Source organism: Pinus tabuliformis, chromosome 6, assembly GCF_031772625.1.
Source record: "Pinus tabuliformis cultivar Carrire ecotype Pingquan chromosome 6, CPIR1, whole genome shotgun sequence".
Lineage (NCBI taxonomy): Eukaryota > Viridiplantae > Streptophyta > Pinopsida > Pinales > Pinaceae > Pinus > Pinus tabuliformis.
In genome coordinates, this window is record NC_142292.1 from 983,358,537 (window position 1) to 983,383,088 (window position 24,552).

Consider the following 24,552-nt stretch of genomic DNA (forward strand, 5'->3'; position numbering starts at 1 on the left):
TTGAGGGACAACAAGTTCATCACCTGTATGTTCCCATATCCATATGTCTAAGGTCAATAGCCTCAACAACCTTTTAACCCGTACCTTTCTTATCAACAACCTATGGCCAGATAGTTCCAAGGAATTCAAGCTCAAAATCCTCCCTATGGTCAAGGTAATCTGCAATGGGGGCAACCTCAGATGCCATATGGCCAAAATCCCCCACTGTGGGGCCAAAATACTTACCAACAAGGATGGGATCCTCTGTTCGGACCCGCTTATTGACCTCCCATGTCTTTTAACACCCAATTACCATTCTTGGCCACACTCGAGTTGCCAAATGTATCTCGCCTTATGAATGATCCAATCCTTCATTCACCATACTGGCCTCTGGTGCCGTCCAAGATATCAAGTGATTGTCCAAAGTTCAATGGGAAAGAAAACAAAGATCCTCAGGCCCATGTGATGACATATCACCTCTGGTGCTCGTCAAACTCATACGTTGATGATTCCATTCTTCTCCATCTTTTCCAACGAACCCTCATGGGTGCTGCAGCCAAGCGGTACATCGAGCTGCCTCAAAGTACTTACCATGAGTTTAACTCTTTAGCCATGGATTTCCTCACGCATTTTCAGCTGTCAATTCAATATGAAACTGGCACCTATTTTCTCACATCGATTAAGAAAGATACTGCGAGACACATCTCCAATCATATCCATGAATACATACGTAGACATAACCTGATCAAATTTGAGATTGCTGATCAGTTGTTCACTAAATGGTTCACCAAATCATTCGTGGTCCCCAATGTGCGCGATATAGCTATGGGTGGATGCGTCACTAAAGAGCAAGCCATTGCTCGTGTCCAGTACTTGGATCTCGTTTACTCTCAGTCTGGAACTTTGTATGAGTTATTACACGATGCTCTACGGCCATCATCCAATCCCGCAGCATCAAAGTCACAAGCTGTACCCCCCGTCGATGGAGTTATTGGTTCAGTATCACAGGCCCCTACTAAATCTTCTTCCAAACAGAAGTCAGTCTCAAATGTTGTTCCTAATAGTTCATCCTAGAATCCACCTGGCACTAGTAAAACCTCAAAGGTCCACGTTGTCCAGTCTACCACTGCAAACAAATCCTCGAAAGGAAAGAACAAAGGCAAAGGCAAGGGTAAAGTCGATGCCCCAAAACAGGGTCCTCCCAAATCATCTACTGGCAAATCCTCGCAGCGGAAGCGTAAGTATACCTGCCTCATTTGCGAGGAAGATCACTACACTAAGGATTGTCCCTGATGATTCAAAGTTAGTCGCTTGCTCAAAGGGACCCCCACTATCCTCAAAGAGTCATTTTCCTCTCAACGGACCCAAATGGTAGACCAACCCCAATTCACTTCCTTAGGATCTCAAGTGTTCATGATGAGTACACCTATTAATGTGGCTGCTAGATCGAAATATTATCAAACTCCTGCTTCGGTAGTTGCGAAAGAGAAAGAAGCGCACCTTCTTCTTCTACCCCGAGTTCTGGCCTTCTTCATATTGAGCACCCTAACCCTGATTCTGCTATATGGCCACCCTCTCGAGGTGTGCTGCGGAAATCCTCGTACAATCCTAACGCCTGAGCCACTCAGCACTATAATATTGTTGAGGATTTGGCTGAAGCGTCGTCAGCTATATCAGCTCTCGAGGTGCTCCAAAGCTACCCATCACAATGGAAACCTTTTCTATGAGCTATTAGGGGCATCGATCCCACCGATTCCAGTTTGATATGTTTTGATCTATAGAACCATGTTCTATGCCTCCCTCATCAGATTTCCTCTCTCATTCAGGTAATCATCAATGAGAATACCATCTACCAGACTGTCATCGATGAAGGTGCTTCCACCTGCATCATGTCGACCGCATGTTGGAAGTCTATTGGTTCTCCTACTTTGAACCAATCTTTAGACACTTTGGAAGCTTTTGATGGCAGTGATTTGCGACCCTTCGGTGTCATACCTAACCTTTCCATCACTCTGAAGGCAAGACAGTGCAAGTCGAGGTAGATTTTGTTGATGCCAATCTCAATTAGAATCTTCTACTCAGCCGGAACTAGACCCATGCCATGCATGTTGTGGCCTCCTCTTTATTTCGTGTGATTCATTTTCCCCATCAAGGGAAGATTGCTACTGTCGACCAGCTGTCTTTCTTTGCCTCTTCCTCCTCGAATGGCAATGTTCCATATGTCAAGCACACTTGTGCTTCCTATGAGAGTGTGGGGGAAGGTCTTTTTAAAGATTCTACCTTAATGGGAATTTTTCCACTCCCATCTCCTGATGTTGCCTCTGTCAACATGATCTCGGTCAAATCTGATCCTTAGGTCATACCTTCACCAAATCTTGTAGATACCTAGGGAAAGGTGATGCCACTTAGTCCCACTGAAGTCAATTACATGGAAATTGTCTCGGCTTCATGTTCTGCATCCTCTGATTCTTCTGTTTCGAAGATCTCTCTCGATACGTACTCTCAATCCCCGTGGCTTGGCGCTTTGGAATCGATTGATCCTTTAGTCGAGACCTTCCTTGCTGATGAAGGTATCATGGACCTCATGTCTCTCAAGGAACCACCTTGGATCGATACTCATCATCACTCCACATTCCTGCCTCATCTGGTGGTCATGTATATTGTTTTCGAAGAGTTCTCTTCTCTGTCGTCTATTGTTATGTCTGTTTATCCTGACATGGTCAAGATATTTCAACTAAGGGAACCTTTATCCCATCAAGGATTCAGGATTTTTCTCCCTCCCTGAGTTTTTACCGATTGCCCATTATTTCAATGGGGTTTCCATCTAACTCGTAACCCTCCCTCACCCAGGGGGCATGGGGTCAAAGCCTTATATGAGTTCTAATCTATTATTTGGCTGAGTCGATGCTTACTCGTCATGACAATGGTAAAACTTCAGTGTTCATCTGTGTTTATTGATTATGAAGGAAATCCTCTCGATAAAGCCCCGAAACGGGCTTTACCTCAAGAAGTACTATGCTTAGATCATCTTGCATGTTTACTTGTGTACATTAGTGTGTCATTCATTTTTGTGTAGTGTGGTTTTGTGCGTTAGTTTTTAAACAACTTTCCTCTTTACTATGCTTTTCTTGCTTTCCAGATGTCTGTGACTCCCCACATTGGTTTCGCTGATGGTGGTTGTCGTAGTACTCAAAACCTATCATCCACGGCATGGGCTATTTATTACCCTAACGGTGAGTTGATTGACCTTCAAGGTATCTGTCTAGGTCGCACAACTAACAACATTGTTGAATACAATGTGGTCGTCGAACTGTTGTCAGAAACCATTGCTCTTGACATTAGAGAGTTGGTTGTTAACCTCGATTCACATCTTGTCGTCCTTAAACTCAACGGGCAATATTCTGTCAAAAACCCTCAAATATTGAGAATGAATCTTTGTATTCATCTACTGGAAATACATTTTGATTACATTACATATCATCATATTCCTAGACGCATGAATACATTAATAGATGCATTAGCTAATTATGTGTTGGATATCCATTTACGAAACATGTGAAAAGATAAAACAAACCATTTGTACCATAGTAGACAAGAAAATACAACATATATATGTACATATATATATATAGATATATATATATATATATATATATATATATATATATATATATATATGGTGATAATGTTTGATACATAAGAACCCCAAAAAATAATATGTGTGTCCAAAATAACATCAGCGGCTCACAGGCCTCATATATCTGTGGCACATAGGCCTCAAAAAATGAAAGTGTTGGACCTAGGAACTAATCAGCCTGTTGATCGTGGTAGCATGATACAGCTCATGCAACACGAGTCAGTAATCGGTGGATCCGATCTGAGACTCCCGCCATATGTCTCTAGTACTAACGAGGAATTTCTCCTACTTGAGCATACTCCAGGATACCACAAGTCAACCCCTCAAGGTTCCTCGTGATATACTCCTCATTGTCACTCCCCTCCTGATAAGGAGCGACAATATCAATTGGGTAGGTAGCACGCCTAGCTATTGGGGACATCCCAGTAGGTCACTTTGGTCGAACATCTTCATTAACAAGAGAAATGTTATAAGCACATATATACCAAAAATAATTTAAAATCTTAAAATTAAAAAGTTGATTTTTTACCTTCATCATCAAAATCCTCTCCATCTAGTAAGGGCATGTCCAAATCTCCATGGAAGTCAGTGTCACTATATGGCCAATCCTCCACGACTATCTTCTGTCATCATAGCCATGAAAAGAATGCAGGTATGTATGACATTTGTTGACCCCCAGTGATCTTGGGCATCAAACGGCTCCAACAAGCCATCTGTGGATCGCGTGGCATAGGAGGATCTACCTGAGTCAGCTGATACTAGAATAGTGGCACCCGTTCCAAGAAAAAGGTCACGAGCACAGATCTGAAGCAAAATTGCTTCAGATTCACCGCCTTAGCTTTGGACAGTTGGCACTTTATGTTGGTCTTCATGGCCCCTGCATAGTTGAAGATCGTAGGCGTTGTACAGTGGATAGCATAAAGGAACTTCGACTTGTTGGTCACATGTTCTGCTTGGGACCTTGCCACTCTGTTGATGGTCAACATAAGCACCCTTAGTATTAGATCTCGAACAGGGCCTCAAGGCAGTTTTCAGCAAGAAATGAAGATATGCTTGCCCCAATCGGTCGTGACCCATACAAGTTAACTAGTTCCCCTCTTCGGGACAGTCTAGTGATGAAGTATATATCTGAAGTTTCCAACTCCAGCTCCTAGTCACCAATGACAAATATTTCCCAATTAATGTCCCAAAGAATAATCAGGTACCGAAGCAACTCATGCTGGGCCCACATCCCTGGCATGAGAAATAATTTGAGGAGACCGCAAGCCCTCAAAGCTTCCAGAGAATTTGGATGATTCATTTCCTAGTGTCCACATCCTCATGTTCCTGTTCTTTCCATTCCACCATTTTCAGTGATTCTTTCATGCAAAAGCCACTAATTTGAGTCAATAATTATGCCTGGCCCATAAATTTTGAGTTTTAACGGTGATTTTTTGAGGAAGTATGGTTTTTCCTTATTCACGGCGGTGACATGCCTGTTTTAAAAATAGTTGCACCGATGATGGACTGGATTTGTTAATCATCCTCGGCCGGCACGATTCTATGCCTGAAAGTCGCACCGACCGAGGGTGAAAAGCTTTTTGCAAACCCCCCCCCCCCCAAAAAAAAAAAGCAAAAAAAAGGTTAAAAATAGGAATAAAGGACATGAAAATGGAGCTCAGAGCTTTGGCTCTTACCTGTAACTGGTGGCTCGAAGATTGACCTCCTAGATCTCCCGCAATCCGCTCTGGAACAATTAGGGCAAAAGTGAGTGAAAAGTTTTCACAACAAGGTAAAATGGTAAATGGTGAAAATATATTTAATTTTCTCATTTTTATTCATTTTTTCATGAAAATATCAAGTTTTTGTAAATATTTTAACCTATTTTTCCTCAAGAACTGGATAATACACTTTACTTTTTTCACAGCGACAAGTGATGGATGTTCCACAATGATGACGAGTCACGTTTCAGCTCTTTTCTTGACTTGTTAAGCTCATATGAAAAGATTTCTGAGTGTTTTTCCCTTTTGACTCATAAAAGAGAATAAAATGTGGGGTCCACTTTCACGCTCTTTTCTGACCCTTTAAAAGCGAAAAGATGGCCGAGAAATTTTCATTTCAAAATCGTTAACAGATGTGAAACGTCATGTGCCTAGTATAATTTTACCCCTTTTTCAAGCTGGGAGGCACTATTTACGAAAAAAGGTACTCCTTGACTGAAATGGTCAAGAAATTCTCTCAAGTATCGTTTTCTACCTTTTCGGGCTCGAGACACACAAATGTATGAAAAGGGACCGTGTGGAGTTTTCTTTTACATGTCTTTTTCAAACTCTCTAAACATGAAAAATATACCAAGTTATACCTTTGTCAGACTCGTTAAAACTATTAAACAACATCGGATTCATCATCATGATGAACATGAGCTTCTCCTTCCTAGGGATCGTTCAACTTACTAGGTCGGACTTGTCCGAAGGATGAACTTACAGTGCAAGCATATGCTATCCCATTCAAGCTTGTGATTAAAAAAATAATTGGGTTACCTACCTAAAATGGTTGGGGAAAATTTTGAAATCTAATCAGTTGTGTTGGTAGCTCACTCTTGAACATGACACTTTCAGCTTCATGTCGGGTTGGGATATCCTCCTTTGAATCGTTGACCTTTCCTGGGTTGAGCCGCTCATTTTTGCCTTCCATTTGATCTCTTCCATGTCATCATGACCATCGATCCTATGGATCCAAAAGCTGCCAAACTTCCAGTTGTGTCACTGATATGTTCAAGAGTTGTCGTTCTCTAGTTACACTTACCTCTGATTCTCTGTATCGCCCAAAACCATTTTGGCCCGCCTTTGACACGGTCATTTCTTGTCAACTTCAGCTCAATATCCGGGAAGTTTACTGAGGGACTCCCTTCCAGTGCCTTATAGCTTGCATGCCCTAATGGCAAGTTCTTCACACTCGATGACAAGTTCACATCATTGGCTTCCGATCAAGTGATTTCACGAGTGTTCAACTTCAGTTCCATTATTCAGATTCTGTGAATTGTGTTGATAGCAACTTGAGGACTATTGTCATTATTGGTGATTTCTCTTGCGCTTGTTAATAGTTTACATCATTGATCGGTAATCAAGTGACTTTCTAGCATGTTCGGTGTCAACAAATCTATTCACATGTTATAATTTGTACTTTGATCGGGTCGTGTTGGAGCACAAGACCCTGGACTCAGAGTTGTGAAGTGATGTGACATGGTTATGTTGATATGCATGTCTCTTTTAGATGGATGACTGTGACCATACCATGAGTTATCATATGTGATCCTTCTCATTATTGGATGGTTGTGACCATACCATTAGTTTCGTTATGTTCCTCTTTGATGGATGGTTGTGCCCATACCTAGATCCAGTTACATGATCATTCTCTGGATGGCTACATCCATGCCCTGATTCATGTATAATTTGAAAGAGTTCTTAGTTATGTATATGTATTTTTACTTGCTTGCAGGTTTTCCGATGGTAGACTACAGTTCCCCGCACTGATTCATAAAGCATTTCATCCCTCACTCTAGTTCAGCCTTCACGCTTTAGGGGGCATTCGTTACACAACATTTTGTCACTGTCTCTGTACTCCTTGTTCCTTAATCCTGGAGGACGTCTACATTGAACCCTACATTCTTTCCCTTCATGAAGAAACCGCCATTGTGTCCCTCTTCATGAGCAAATCAATTCCCTTTTGCACCATTTCCCCTGAAACATATGTTTTTCCCAGTTTACAAGACCAGTGCTAATGGCCCTTCTCTTCCCCGTGCCAATGTACAGAGATTAGCACTGTCCCTAGCACCAACCGAAGTGACTGAGCTGTGTTCCAGTCACGCCGGTCCTATTATGGAAAGTTTTTTAAATTAAGAGCTGAAGCTTCCATCTCTAGAAGCTTCGTAACATAAGTCTAGTAAATGGTTTGGCCAGATGGGGTCAAGGATGTCAGTTTGGGCTCCTTTCCCCTATAATGATGGAACTACCTCAAGGGATAAGACCTTCTCCCATGAGAAGAGGATCCATCTCCCATCCATTCATCTTATATAAACCTCCCTTCTTCCCAAGCACAAGCTAGTGTTAATGTTGGTGTGCTAGTGCTATTTTGGTTTGGAGTAAACAACAAGTTATTCATAATTGTAGCTATCTTGTTGTGTGAGGGAGAAGTGTTATTTGGTTTGGAGTGAAGCCTAAAGGGAAGATCCTTAAAACTATTCTTCATTAAGGCCATCATGGAATGTTAGCAGAAGTGTGTGGGAACCTGGTCTTGTCAGAGGAGAATTGCAATGTCAAGACAATGGTTGTAATCTCTTCTTGATATCAATATATATGCAGCTAGTGATTGATTTCCTACATGATTTTTCATCTTACATATTCATGGCTTAATGTTTCTTGACTTGTTAAGTAGGTTTAAATGAAATTTTCCTATTATCACGGTTGTTGTTTGTTGTTTCTTACTTGTTTTAGGTTTTTCAATAAGGAAGCGAGAGATAGCTGGAGTGAGCAATCAAGGACACCATCAAACGGGATAAGCATACTAAGAGGTAGGCCCTCTTAATTGGTTTTAACCTAAGGAATTATCAGGCTAGAGGAATTTGTTTGCGTCCGTACTTATAATTTTACTTCACCACAATGACCTCTGCTGAAATGATGTTATTTTGGCTCCTGCTACTGACAATGAACTATAGTGGGGAACCCTTTACCCACATCTGGGAGTGGAAGAAGCACTCCTCCTCCTCTGGTTGTTCGAGTTCCTCCTTCTGGATCTTCGTGGTGGGGACAGTGGTGTTAGGCTCCACATCGATAATCTGCTTCCCTTTGTCATTCCCCTTGTCAGGTTCTGTATTGGAGTCAGAACATGCATCTAATTTTGAAGCCTTTAGCTCAGCCTAGTGACTGCTTGGCCCGACACTCACTTGTGTTGTGAGTGGAGCTCTTATGGAACTCACACCACTTTCTTGTGTCCTTCTTCAGATTTTTGGTGTTGTTCTTTTCTTGCGGCTTTAGCGGGTTATCTTGGGCCACCCCGCCTTAGCTTTGTCCTTTGTTTTGCAGTTTGGAGGCACCTTTCCTTTGCTTCGGATTCGCAGATCCAAAGTCTCGCTTCTTCTATTTAAACTGATGATCAATCTTAACAATGTATCGGTACACCGTGCCAAGCGAGGAGATGTTCAGGAACGCTATCTCGTCCTGGATGTACCTATGTTGGTAGCAATAGTACTTGAGTACTAAATTCTACTTAGAATCCTTGACACCCAACTTTGTGTGAAGGGTATGAAAAATATTGGTAAATTTTGGCATGTCTTGGTCCCTTCCCTACCTTATCGTGGTCCACTTTATGTATTTATCCTCACAGCTTCCGATAGGGTAGTACTGCTCCTTAATGGAAACCCGAAATCAATTCCAAGTGGGTGTGGCTGAAAATAGTGAGGATGTACTTTCATCCTTCTGCTCATAGTAGGTTTCCCACCAGTCCTTAACGGGGGGGGGGGGGCGGCTTTGAGAATAGCTGCTAGAAGTAGATGTGCCACCCCTAGGTAGCCGCTGAAGGATCTGGGAAAAGTTATCCATCATCATGTTCCTTTGTCGCTCGAGGGCCTCTTCGAGCAAGATTTTGATAGGATCTCCTGCCCCCTCATCTTTCTTTTCATCTCCCATGGGAGGCCGTCGGGATTTCCGAGGCTGGTCTTGCAAAGGTTCAACCATTTCTACCCTAACTCCTTATATCCTGACCTCGTTGGGGACATGCAAAGAAAAATAGAGAAAGAGTAGACTGCTCTGATACCACTGATCCGAGTTTAAACATGAATGCAATAAATTATAGAGAAAACCATAAATACAGTGATGCAACAGAAATAATACTTCGTTTCATTAATGTAAATACTAAAACATGCTTACAAACAGAAGTGGAAATAAACTACCTCGGGCGATGGTAGCTTATCTCTGAGAAGATATGTGGTGGCTACATGCCTCTGAAATGCATTACAATGAGGCTCAAGGGAATTTTTATTATTGAACAATAAGAGAAAACCCTAAACAACCAAAACCATAACCCGAGAAGATGTAACACCAAGTGTTTATGGGCCCTGTTGGGGTTAGTTAGACAGCCAACTTCCCGAGGTCGTGACTTGGTCATATTATCTCCGTTTGATGTGCATGACACCCCGTTGGAAAGATCTCTCTGAGGACTACGACAAAAAATACAACTATATAACAAAATCACTAGTAGTAGATTTCCAAAAAAATGTTGTTTAGGGCCTCAAAACGGCTCTGGAAGTTTAGGACCTGAAAACTGCTAAAAATAGTAAACTATGCTACAACTAAGGAAACTGAAAAATCAAAAGAAACAATGGTGGGGGTCCAAGTGGAACTTGTGGGTGGCCACCAATATCCACCTGGATCAAGATGTCATGCAAATGTGATAAATGAAAAATGTAAGATATGTGATCTGATTACTTATGATGATATGCATCAAGTGTTATTGGATTTTATCCTCCTTATTTATTATATCAAGTGTGATTGGATTATGTGTTAGGAAATGGGTATATTTATAGTAAGTTAACGAATTTGCATATCTTTGTTTGTTTTGGTTATATAATATGTATTATCATGGAAATTAATAGATACATGAAGGGTGCCTTGTTTCTTAGTGATGGGACTATTTCAAAGACCCATTAAGTGTATCCAATTAGATAGATGAATCTTGTCTAATAAGCTCATAAAATATCACTTTGATAGTGCAAGCCTTAGTAGGATGGATAGGATGTTGTTTCTACCAAATAGGAACATCATACAAAAACATATCAATATGACCTTCAGCAATGGTGCTAACAAGTCTGACCATCTTTGAATAAGACCTAGTAAAGGCATCATGGAGTTCTTAGAAAAGAGAATTATAGGTAGCAACCCTTTTAAAATAATAGTTTTATACAAGAAGAATGTTTTTGTGATTTAATAATAAAAGATATATACACCTTGATGGATAATAAAAGATATATACACCTTGATGGTGGGAAAAACTTTGGCCATGTTACTGTTATCACCTCAAGAAACTCTCCTAGGTTGTATATCAGAGATGCTCAGGAACATTACAAACTCAACGAAATATTGGATAAATGGTGGATGAATGAAAGAAATGTTGCATATTCAAGCCAGATAACCACTTCTACTATGCTAACCCTAGATATGGGTGAACACCCCCAGACTACAAGGCTTTAGACCACCAATTACTCACAGTTTTAGGGAAAATGTGAAGATGGAGAATAGTGATCACACCAGCAGATGCACAGGACCCTGAGATGGCCAGTTGCAATCAATTAAAAAGTCTGTCAATCTATTTCTTAATGCACAGACAAGATGACAGCTCTCTGGCATTAAAATAACAGAAACCTGCATACAAATTCAATGATACAGCTAGATTCTAACACAGAGGTGGGATGACAGCCCCCCTAATGCTAAACAACAACAACACATGAATAAATACATAACAGGCATAGCCTGGAACAAAGAAGAAGAAGTGGAAAGTGAGCAATCAACAGTAAAAGAAGCTTGTATTAGCTGGAAATGAAGAACAGAAGCTGCAGGTGTCACAATGGTTGAAGTCTCCAAAAGTTGAAGTTTACAGCAGAATAACATTCATCAACCTCATTACATCTTGCTTTTTGGAATATATAGAGTTTGTTCACAAAAAATCTCTACTAACCCATGCGTGGAGGGGTCATAATTGACCACCAACCGCATTTACAATCGGATATGGGCTTTGATACAATTACATTGTTTTAATGGATAAATTTGACTTTTACTGGTAATTTGTTGTCCTTCTTGAACAGGTGAAGTATTATCTGAATAAATTTCAATAACTGTTGCAGTCATTGAACTATTCGAGGATCATCCATCTTGTCCTTGATCATGTTGTTACATGAATGAGGTAGCTGATGATTCAATGCGTTGAGTACCAAATCATCTTTTCCTTCTTCGCGCGCACAAAATAGGTCAAAAACACTGAAAAATACATTGAAAATGGACGAGGAGCTGAGAAAGAACGCTGGCCATTGGATGGATCAGATGGACGACCGAGATCTATTGGCAGGCAGCATTGGGAGAAAACAGGAGCGCGATTGATTATAGGTCATCGGATCTGACAAATCGGACGGCGGAGATCGGATCTAGGGGGCTATCGGGAGCAAATGGGAATGGAGCAACAAGGGCCATCGGATCTTAATGGGGCAGATCCGATGGTGATCGCAAGCGGAAGGTGCACAGACATTAACGCACGGGGAGCCGTACTGGATGAGCGGTAAGCGGTTTCCCCGCACTGCTTTTTGGGAGTATGTGGTTTACGTACCGTGGGGCCCGATCCAGTGAAATAGCGCAATGTGGCATATGGGATGGTGGGAAACCGCTTCCCCGCGGGTTAACAAATGAGTGGTTTACGGGAGCGGGGGCTATGTATGCCATCGAATCATGAGGTGGAGGATCGGACGACCCAGGTTTAACGTGCACATTTGTTGAATTATGTGATAGGTACGGGCCCGCCGAGTAATGATTTTTATTATATGCACGCGTTAAAAAGGATTAGGACTTTTAGCGCCGGGGACTAAACGCAACATGGGTTATATGGGTTTTAAACAGGTTATGAGGGTTTTTTTAATGTTTAATCAAAAAATGCCCGGGAGTTGGTAAAAAAGGTTTTAGGCGGGATTTTGAAGGTTAGCGGGGGTTTATAAAGGCAAACAACAATAATGAAGATAGGGAGAATAAAGAGAAAGGAAGGGAAGGAGGAAACAGGGGCAACGGAGTAAAAGGAATAAGGCGAATGAAGGGGAATGATAAAGTAAACTGTTGCAAATTCTTTGCCACCAAAATTAGCATTGTTCAATATGCTTTTTATCCATAAATGTCGAAGAACATAGCAGAGCTAACACTGGCTCCTTCTGGGGATGAGATCCTCCCTGTGAGGTCTCAAGAACCTGCAGATCAATGCCTTTCCAGCTGAAAACAAATTAGCCAAAATTCCTAGTGATCCATTGGGCATGAAGTCTACTTTGCCTATACAAAATTGATAAAAACAAAATATTTACAACTTTTAAGGCCAAATACCTTAAACAACATAAACTTTCAAAAACCACCCATTAACCGGGTCATCAAAAACTGCCTCTCCTCCCATACTTTTTAGTATGAAGGTGTTGTTCCCTTGAACCTGTGAAATGATGAAAGGCCATGTCCAGAAAGCATCAAATTTCCCATGATTTCCTTTCTTCTCCTTTAGTGCATCCCATTCCAAAACCAAGTCACCAATTTGAAAATTTTTTGTTTTTGCCTTTTTTTCAAAGGCTTCCTTGATCCTTCTCTGATGTGCTGCAGCTTTTTCAACCAGTTGTTCTCCAATCTGATGTAGTTCTGCTAGATCAGTGATCCTCTTTGCCATGTCTTCTTCCTCATCTTGCTCTTCTTGAAGGAATTTTGCCACAGGGAGAGTTAGCTGAATTGGAAATACAGCCTCAGTGCCATATACCAGCTTGAAAGGAGAATTCCCTATGGATTTTTTAATGGTCACTCTGTCAGCCCATAGTGCATACTTGAGCTTTGAATCCCAATTCTTTTTATTGTCCTCTAATAGTTTTTTAATTATCTTGATCATACTTTTATTAGAGGATTCTGCTAGACCATTTCCTTGAGGATAATATGAGGTGGAATGAACAAGTTTGATACCCATTGAATCAGACATTTCCACCAGCTCTTTTGCCCTGAAGGCTGCTGCATTATCTGTGGCTAGTTTGTGTGGACAACCAAATCTGCTAAAGATATTTTTTATCAGAAACTTCATGACCACATTATGATTAGCCTTCCTTGTAGGGACTGCTTCAATCCACTTAGTGAAATAATTAGTGGCTAATAATATCCACCTGTGCTGGCCACTGGAATGTGGATTGATTTCTCCAATGAAATCCAAGCCCCACTGCTGAAAAGGTCCTTTTGCAAGTATTGGTTTTAGGGGCAGGGATTTCAACTGTTTTTTTCCGTAAAATCTTTGGCACCTATCACAAGATTTAACAAAAGAAAACACATCAGAAAATAAACTGGGCCAATAGTACCCAGCTCTGAGAATTTTATGGGCTGTAGTTTTCCAATAATTGTGCCCTCCACACATGCTGTTATGAAACTGCTGCATCACTTCAATTGACTATTGTTTGTCCAGACATCTTAAAAATATTCCAGATGGATCCCTCCAGTAGAGCAGATTTTTCATAATGCAATACTTTGCTGCTCTAAGTTTTAAAGTTCTGGCCTGACTTTGAGTAAATCCTGAAGGGATCTCTAGCTTCAGCAAGAAATTAATTATTTCATCATACCAGTTACATGAAGCTAGATTTTCAGCCACTAACTACTTTCTCTCTGTTTCAGCGATTTCCTCTTCTTCTGCCTGACCATTTTCTACAATAGCGCATAGGAAATCAATGTCTAACGATCTGCAATTTTCTTCAGCTAATAATTTGGCAAGACCCTGACCTTTGACCAGCTTGGTGGGCTTCAGCTCAATATTAAATTCTATCATTTTTGCAATCTATTTCGCCTTTCTTCCATCAACATCAGGTTGTGTTAAGACATCTTTAATTGCAGCAGAGGGTACATATGCAACTATTTTGGAATGAAGGATATAAACTCTAAAATATTTCAAGGATTTGATAAGAGCATATGCCTATTTTTCAATAATATCATACCTCATTTCAACATCCCTCAAGTTCTTGCTGAAAAATGCCACTGGATGTTCTGAACCTTCTTCATTTGCCTGCAATAAAACTGTTGCAATGATGTCTTCAGAGGAAAAAGAAAATATGTGGAACTACTTGCTGTAGTCTAGACTTATTAATGTGGAGCCTCCATAATAGCTTTTTTGATGGAATCAAATGATTTTCTTGTTGTATGAGTCCATTTTATTTCTGCCCCCTTTCTTCAACATGAAGGTAATATGCTTCACATATTCGGCAAAATTTGGAATAAACCTCCTTACAAAATTTATTTTTCCCAGAAAAGACTGAATATACTTCTTTGATCTAGGGACAGACAAAGTCTAAATTCCTTTGACTCTTTCTAGATCAATCTAAACACCTGTAGCAGACACAATATGTCCTAACAGCTTGCCTTCTTGTAAAGAAAATTGTGATTTTTTGGGATTGACTGAGATTCCAAGCCTCCTGCACTTCAGAAACACTTTTTTCAAATGTTGCAAATGATTTTGATGGCTGCTAGAGTAAACTGTTATGTCATCAAGGTAGATAAGCATAAATTTGTCCTTCTCTTCCACAAATGCTATATCCATAGCTCTCTAAAAGGTGGCTCCAGCATTCATCAATCCAAAAGGCATTTTGGCATACATAAAAGTGCCCCAAGGAGTGGTAAATGTAGTATTTTCTCAGTCATCTGGGTGCACAACAATATGATTAAAACCTGAAAATCCATCCAAAAATGACATCACTTTAGTTCCTGAGACCTTTTGCAACAAGTGCTCCATCTTTGGTAGAGGATAGTTGTCTTTCTTTGAGCATTTGTTCAAATTTCTGAAATCAACACACAGTTTGATTTCACCACTTTTCTTCCTCACCACCACTAGATTGGCTACCCATTTTGAATATTTGAGAGGTACTATGATCTTGGTAGCCAATAACTTTTTAATTTCTTTTTCAATCAGTGGAAGAAGCATAGGATTTATTGGTCTCAGCTTCTATTTGAATGGTATTATGTCTTTCTATAGAGGGATTTTATGCTGAATTATGTTCTTGTCATATTTTTTCAGATCACTATACTCCCAGGAAAACACATCAGCAAATTACCTCATTAAATTACAGTATTCAGCGCTTTGATCAACTGACAAATGAGTGGATAGATTTACATATCTAGGCTGACCAGGACTTCCTATATCATGCGTATAGACTGCAAATTGGTCTTCTTTCTGGGCAGCCTTGTAAGGCACATCATTTTGGTCAAACAGTCTTTCAAGAGGAATTAAACCCTTAGGAATATGGTTACTAGGAACCTGGACAATGTTGTTTTTGCCAATTTTATTTCTAAGCTGGGACTGAGGGTTTTCTTCCAAGGCTTCATTCTCTTGGTCAATTTGTATTTCAGAAAACTCATTAATGACTTGAAGGAACCTATTCAATTCATCATCATCTTCAAAGACTTTCCAATGCTGGACATTATCAGGCAAGGATGGTCTGTATTTCACTTGAACTTCATACACTAGTCTGGGAGACAAAGGAGGTATAAATATACTAGCAGAAATAGCAAGGGAATCAACAAGATGATTTTGGGCTCTAGGAATGTATGAAATACAGAAATAATCAAAAGAGTCTCTGATTCTCCATACCTCATCTCTGAAGAATGTAAACTTTGAAACGGGAACTATAAACTCAAAATGGGAACTCTGGCCAAAAAACCCCAAAAAAACATCAAAAATAGTGCTCAAAACGAAAAGTGTGTATACTGGAACGATGTTTTTATTTTTTAGGTGTCAATTTTGAACATGTTTTAAAAATGGCAGTGACTACAAAATTTACGATGAAATTTTCGTGCAAAATATAGCTTCAAAATGATGACACTGGAACAATGATTTTTTTTTGTAGGGTCAATTTTCAAAATTTTAAAAAAATGCTAATAAAACCAAATTTTTATGTGTCAAACAAAGTTGTTTATGAGGGAAAAAACACACTAATGTTTTTGGTAGAATATCATTTTTCTTTCCTAAGTATAAATTTAACATGTTTTCAACCATAACATGCTAGATATAAAAAAATTGAAATTTTTTCAACTATAAAATTAAAAAACCATGACATTATGAACAAATTACATCACTAAATGCATTCAAAAGTCATTATTTGTATATTGAATAAAACATACATTATATCTCTAATTTAATATTGCATTATAGATATTTTAAACAATAAAATTTATCATAATTAAGACATATAATCCAACAGCATAAAAATGCCTCATAACTTCTCATTTAACACCATATGGAAAACATTAATTTTATTTGAAGATACGATGCATACATCAGTTATATAAACTATCTTAAACAATTATTCGAAATCACTCATATTTTCTGGCACACCATCAGAATTAACATCTTCAGATGAGTGACTAGATGCTGACGAATTCGACCAAGGATGAGTAAGAGGCCCTCAGTCTCCAAGTGGAAGTAAGAACTGACAGAGAGAAGACACTAATCAAATCACAAGCTGACTCATCCTCCTTACAGATATCTATATATGGATCCCTCATCCCAGAGATCCAGAGGCTGGAATTTTGCATATTGTAAGGAATTGTTGTTGGTTTCTAGAGACAAACATGAGATTGTCTGGTGATTTATGCTTTGTTTAAGGTGAAGAGGGGCTTCTTTGCTGGGAGGTTGATGCTGGGTCGAAACCACTGGTTGTAACTCCTCCTGGATCTTTTCTTGTTTATCAATAAAAACTATTTGAGTTCTCCTCCATGCTTTTGTATCATTGATGCTTGTTACATTTGTATGGTTAACTTAAATCTGATCCTAAGTTGTTTATGAATATAGATCCATGTCTTTGTATAGTGCTCTTCTTATGTGATCTTACAGGTACTTTGTGAAGCTGGGCATGCAAGGGAGCAGGTAGCTGGAGACTATCAAAGAAGAGAGGGATTGGATCAAAGGATTAGCGCAAGACACAGGTTGGTTCTTTCTATTCCTCTCTATCCACAATTCATAAAGGAAATACAAAAGTAGTTTTTCTCTGTTTGTTTCTAAGGCAGATGTCACACCTTAGTGGGATAGAGCAGTTCTAAATAGACACTTTTCCCTGTAACAAAATGGCGACTCCGCTGGGGACTTTCTAATTAGTTTGTTTGTGTATCATTCTTTGTTGTTTGTTTCATAAACTTATAAGTAACTTTCGAACTGCGTTTGCCATAACAAATGCAAAGTAGATAACTGTTGCTTCAATTCATTCACTGGATCTGTTTATGATTTAAACAACTGATTCACAAACTATCTGATTTCCCCTGTGATAGCTCTTAGATCCTCCTTAGATCTACCCCTGATTGTGGCATTACTGATTGCTTTTTACTCGGCCAAAAACCAAGGACTGAACTGCAAACTGTGACCCGGAACCCGGACAGAGTCTCGTTTCTGGCCCGGCGCAGGTACTGTTTAGAGATCCTGAATTTCAGCGCACTTCCCGAAGGGGCAACCTGCGCTGCATTTCAGATTCTCTGTGTTACAGGTGCGCTGATCAGACTAGCTCTGTGCAGCTGTGGTTCCTGTGCTTCATTCTTTCCAGTTCTATCCCTGAATTTTGGTGCCTATGATCAGTATATGTCTGTTTGAAACCTCTTTTCCTTGCTATTATTCTGCCTCCTTTGTACAAAAGAACTGTAGATGTTTTTGTGTGTTTGTTGAGTCGTTTACAGTTTTCCTTTGCAAAAGTAGCATAGTCGTACTGTCGTCCTTTGATTTGAATCTGTCGCAAGTGTCGATTTCGATCATAGGAGAAAGTTTGATTGCTATTGATGGTCGATTATCCTGTTACTATTGCCTTTGGTCTGAATTTGTAATTTTCTAGTGTCAAGAACAAGTGTTCATTTCAAAATCGTAAGGTGTCGTAATCATCTCTGTTTTTGATTTCGAAAAAGAGCTTGTTTATATTTGTCGCTTGAAAAGAAATTCAAATTTGTACATCAACTTTCTTTTTAGCATCAATACTAAGAAAGTCGAAAACAAATACATGCATGTGCATTTGCATATAGACAGTCTGTTTGGCTTGATTTAGGAAAGTGCATTTACAGTGTGCTCTTTGCTCTTTGTGAAAAGATTCTGTCTTTCTTTTCCCTAGTAGCTAGGATTTTCATTGCACAAAAGAGATAAAAGTTTGTTTATCATCTTTAGATTGCATTTTAGGAATTACATCTACATCTCGTGGTGAACCCGAAAGGCAAACTTCATAAACAAGATCAACTTAAAATAAATTCAATGAATCTAACAACGCTTTGGAACTTAACGCACAATATTTAGAGGTCTAGGCTAGAGACGTATTCTGGCGTCGTAAAGCCTGGTAACTGTTGTCCTCACTAATGGTTGGGTGATTCCTCCACCTTGAGACGATGAGTGCCAGTACGGACTTGTGCTCCCACGTACCGTCGAGTATATTTTGGGAGACCCCTATAGGCTTAAATCCTTTATCCATAGGAAGCCGTGTCTGCCGCCCTATCGATCGCAATGCACTGAACACAGCATTCGGGAAGATTGACTGCCGTACCGTAAAAAGTATTCTGCAGTTTTGCGATTGGTTTGGTACTCCCTCTACCTAGATCTCCAGAGTAGTCCCTTTCGTTCCTTTTCAGACTCCTTAACGGAAAAGGTCCATCTGAGCACTTGTCACTTCAGGCTCATTAAAAATTGAAGGAGACTAGAGTCATCTTTTGTTTTTTCTCGACTCTTAAAAACCGAAAAAACAAGTTGTGTCAAAGCGTCTAAAAATTTATTTTAAACGGAATATTCATTACCCCTTTCCTACGTTGGTCTTGGGTTGAGAAAATGGAGTCCACCAACCAAGGAATTCCCCTTGGAGGAAATCCTAGTCCCTTCTCCTCTTGGGGAGATGTTGGTGCACCCTATATGGCCACATTGTCGCTTCCAGGACTGACAATTGGTTTACCTGTATGGCTCTTCTCAACCTCTGTCGTTCAGAACACCACTATTCCTGAACAATCGAATCAGCAATTAGACGAGTCCAGAGTTACCCACCAACCTTCTACTTCCTCTAATTCTTCCTCTCCTCCTTCCTCTTCGCTTGATGGGGCTGGTAAAGCCAAAATTCAAGTTCCTAAGGAGAAGAAGGAAAAGAAGAAGAAAGAGAAGAAGAAGAAGGAGCCGAAAGCGAATGGGGGCAAACGAGTGTCGTCTAACGAAAATCCACACACTGCACCGACTAGGCCTAAATCGCCATGTGTCATTTTCAAAGGAGACCACTTTCATAGAGATTGTCCTTGCATCCCTCGGATCTTAAGGGACTGGTCTCCTCGTTTGCACAACCCGGTGTCGTCAACCTCTGATGATCATGTTGAAAACACACTGTCAACTAGTGAAAGTGAAGCCCCAGGACAAATAGGAAAATATAGATTTCCTTGTAAACTGTGCGAAGGCGATCATGCCGTCCACTGTTGTCCCTTCTTAGATGAAGCTAAAAGATTTTTGGATGATCGTCCAGTTTCACCGTTACGACTTCCTCCTGGATATAAAAAACTCTTGCCGAGTCCATCACTAGTTGAAAATCCGGCTGACCCGCTCAGGTGGTCGGCCGATGCATCTGTCATTGAAGATGAACCATCTGAATCCATACCAGACGAAAGTCAAAAGGTCGAGGCGGCAGTTGACCCGGTCTTGCCTTCAGAGGTTCCATCTTCAGATGATACAATCACTAAAGAGAACAAGGATGACACCGTCCAAATTCTTTTCATAAGCACAGACTCCAATAGACATGGGGACAATTCACCCATTCCTTTACCGCAGGAAGGAAGTTTTTCAGAGTCGTCCCCGGCCATCTATTCGGTCCCACCTCCAAGCAACCTAGTTGTCTCCTTCGACTGGAATCAACTAGGCAGACCCGTTTACCAGCTAGTGTACCATTCCAAATTATTGTTCAAATATATAGAATGGTTATGGCCGGTACCATCATAGATGAGGGGGCTTCTATGAGTATCCTTTCCTCAACTGCTTGGAAAGCGCTTGGTTCGCCATCGCTTTTGCCTGAGATGAGAAATCTGACAGGCTTTGATAAAGGAACTAGTCGACCGTTAGGGATCCTTCCTGATGTGCCCATAACATTGAGAGGGAAAACCGTTCACATGAACGTAATGGTAGTTCAAGGACCCTGGATTGCAATCTACTCCTTGGACGAGACTATATTTATTGCATGGGAGCAATTGTCTCCTCACTCTTTAGAGTAATGTGTTTTCCGCACGAAGGAAGAGTGGTCAAGCTCATGGACCAGCTTTCATTTCCCAGATCATACAGAGCAAATAGTCATATACCATCCCTGAATGGTCTTTTCACGCAAGAAATGTCTCAATCTCGAGTCCGTCCTCCCGATGAGCGCGAGTGATTCGGAGGCATATGACTGAAACCCAGGGGGCATGCACCCTGGTCTGCGTCGGCAGGAAAACTTCGGGTATAGGGTAGGTTTCCGCGGGAGAATATGACTAGTCTGTACCCCCGTCCGTGATTGGAATAGGGGTTTTTCTAGAACAAGATTCTCTTGTCAAAGTTATGTGAGTTGGCGGGCATCGCCGCTCACCTTTGTTTATTTCGGTAGACATCGTCGAAGAAGTGTTTTGTTTACGCCGTAAATAGAACAATCTTTGGTAACCTGTAAGAGGTAGGCCTCCCTCAGTAAAACAAATGTTTTAACAGACTGAAGAAGTGGTAACCTTGAAACTCTGTTTAATACCTGGGGGCATGCAAACCTTTTGGAGTACAAACAAAGAGCGATCATTTATCTGTTTTTTGGATTGGTCGTTTCCTAACTTGCATAAAGAAAGGATGTGGGGCAAAACTCTAAAAGTTGCCGTTTTTATGGGACATTCTTATCACAAGACTGGATTAGTCGAGTATTTTTAGCACATAGTTCAAGCTCGTTAAAAAATAAACATAAGACATGAGCAAATATTTCCACCCGCGTTCAAGCTCATTAAAAAATGAACTATTCCCTGGTAAATAACCATCGTGAATGTAGCACTTCATCCGTTAAAGCCTTGGTCGTGTTTGCACCATCACCTCCACTTTTCATTGGCCGATCATTCACCTCCATTTGATTGTTTACCCATTTTGAGGAACAGTTGTGAAGAGTGATTTCACTAGCCATCCTTGTGACACTGCCATGATTGGAAAATTCCAAACCTTACCTGGAATCAGCTGCTACCTGTTTTATCACTCGTTCCTCAAAAGATGAGTCTCCTTTAAGCTCTTTTCAACTGACTCGTAAAATATGAAAAGATTACCGAGCCATTGGCCTCTCCAGCTCGTTAAAGGGACAGGAAGTGCTATCCCTCCTCTAGATTTTAATCTTTTTGGACCTGAGGGATTATTACACAAAACGATCGAGCGCTTGTTTTGTTCGGCTCGTTAAAACTATCGAAAATTCATCCCTTCTGTATTATTTTATACTTTTTCGGACTTAAGGGATTAGATGACGAAAAAGGAATTTTGGAGTTACCTTTACGTTCCTTTTCAGACTCTCTAAAATTGAAAAGGACCGAGTTATCTTTGTCGTTAAACTCGTTAAAAAGATTAATAGCGACAAACTTGTCTTTAGATGAGAACGAGTTTCACTATCGCTAGGCTCGTTAAAACATAGCGATGGGTTTGCCCGAAGGGAAAATTATAGAACAAGCATATGTTATCCTCCTCAAGCTTGACAAAAATAAAGAGGTACTGGTCAGCAATGACTGGGGAAAAATTAGGAAGAAAACACAAAGAAACTTTGTTGGTAGCAAGTCGCTCTTGAACATGGCACTTCCACTCCGTGTCCGAGTCGGGTTGGGTTGTTTCATTCACCGGTCACATCACCATGGTCACGCCATACCATCCACATTTGGGGTTAATGCTACCAATCCATCACATCAGTGTCGCCGATATGTTCAAGAGAAGTCATCCAGAGAAGTCACCTGTGTCTCGCCCACTACCATACATTATACTCCATTCTTTCATGACCACCACCCTGAACCTTATATCACCAGATCGTTTTCACCTCCATCAAAATCATTTGCTCCGTTCTGTGTCATTGATGTGGGATTCATTAAGGCCCTCCTGTGACGGATCACTTCTTGTCGACATTAGCTCATTATCCAAGAAGTTGAACTAGGAACACCCCATTCAGTACTTTGAAGCTTGCATGACTCAATGGCAAGTTTCTCACTTCCGACGACAGGTTTACATCAATGGCCTTCGACCGAAAGATTTTGCATGGTGTTCGACGCCAAGTCCTTTATTCACACCACGTGAATTGTACTGCAGTACCTTGAGGGTCATTATCATTATCGATGATTCCTCTCGCGCTTGTTAACAGTTTACATCATTGACTGGTAATCAAGCGATGTCTTTCCATGTTTGACTTCAGAACATTTCTCACATGGATCGACTTGTACTTCGAGTGAAGATTGGACGAGATTGAAGACCCCAGATCTAGTTTCATCCATCCGGGCTGCGATATATATTCAGGGAAATAAAGACATTAAATGTACAACATTGCAGCATAGATAATCATCCTACCAAAAGGATGATGGCTCTATCAGAATCATCAGTCTACACTCAGACGATTGTCTGTCCTATGTACATGAAAATGAATTTATAAAACTGAGCATGGGAATGCCCGCCTCAGCTAGATCATGAAAATAGTATGAAGATAATGTATTGTATTGTATCTTATTACAGGTCTCCTCCCAGCATTGAAAGAACTTCGGATCCTCATAATAAAGCATTTCACCTGACACCAAAAGGTTAACGGCCTCAAACTTTAGGGGGCAACTATTATAGAAATTTTTGTGCCCTGCAACTCCAAGCATGAAATGTCCATAAACCAAGGGCTCTTAAGTCCCTAAAAGTGTTGTTCTAACCCCTGAAAGAACAAGGTCAACAGATTACAGCTTCTCCCAGAAGTTCTCCACTAGAAACTGCTCAGAATTGGTCAAAACAGGATCATTGCAGCTGCTCCACTGGCTAGGTGCGTTGCATTTCAAAACTCCCTTCTGTAGGGTGCGATGGGCGAGAAATGACAAATGGCAGTGTCATTCCGCAAGGTGGAGAGGCAATGGAAGCTTCCAGAATCTTCTCCTGTGACACTTGCCTCACTGAATTCGACCAAGGATGAGTAAGAGGCCCTCAGTCTCCAAGTGGAAGCAAGAACCGACAGAGAGAAGACACTAATCAAATCACAAGCTGACTCATCCTCCTTACAGATATCTATATATGGATCCCTCATCCCAGAGATCCAGAGGCTGGAATTTTGCATATTGTAAGGAATTGTTGTTGGTTTCTAGAGACAAACATTAGATTGTTGGGTGATTTATGCTTTGTTTGAGGTGAAGAAGGGCTTCTTTGCTGGGAGGTTGATGCTGGGTCGGAACCATTGGTTGTAACTCCTCCTGGATCTTTTCTTGTTTATCAATAAAAACTATTTGAGTTCTCCTCCATGCTTTTGTATCATTGATGCTTGTTACATTTGTATGGTTAACTTAAATCTGATCCTAAGTTGTTTATGAATATAGATCCATGTCTTTGTATAGTGCTCTTCTTCTGTGATCTTACAGGTACTTTGTGAAGCTGGGCATGCAAGGGAGCAGGTAGCTGGAGACTATCAAAGAAGAGAGGGATTGGATCAAAGGATTAGCGCAAGACACAGGTTGGTTCTTTCTATTCCTCTCTATCTATAATTCATAAAGGAAATACAAAAGTAGTTTTTCTCTGTCTGTTTCTAAGGCAGCTGTCACACTTTAGTGGGATAGGGCAGTTCTAAATAGACACTTTTCCCTGTAACAATTATATAGCTTAAAGAATGAAATTTTCCCTCCAAAAAGTTTCGCGAAAATATTTCCCTCCAAAAAGTTTCGCGAAAATATTTCCCTCCAAAAAGTCTGTTAAATTTATTTACCTTCATTATTTTGTTCTACAATTTATTGAAAAATGTAAACTAAATTTTTTTATGAAATCATAATTAAAATTGTACACTACAACTTCTACATTAATTATTCTAATAGTTAAACCATATAATATTCGCTTTCCAATACTACAATATTCACTTTATAATATTTTAAAACAAATTATCCCACATTCAAGCCGTTGTAAAACAAATCTATAATATTCACTTTATAATATTCTAAAACAAATTATCCCATATTAACCGTACAGTA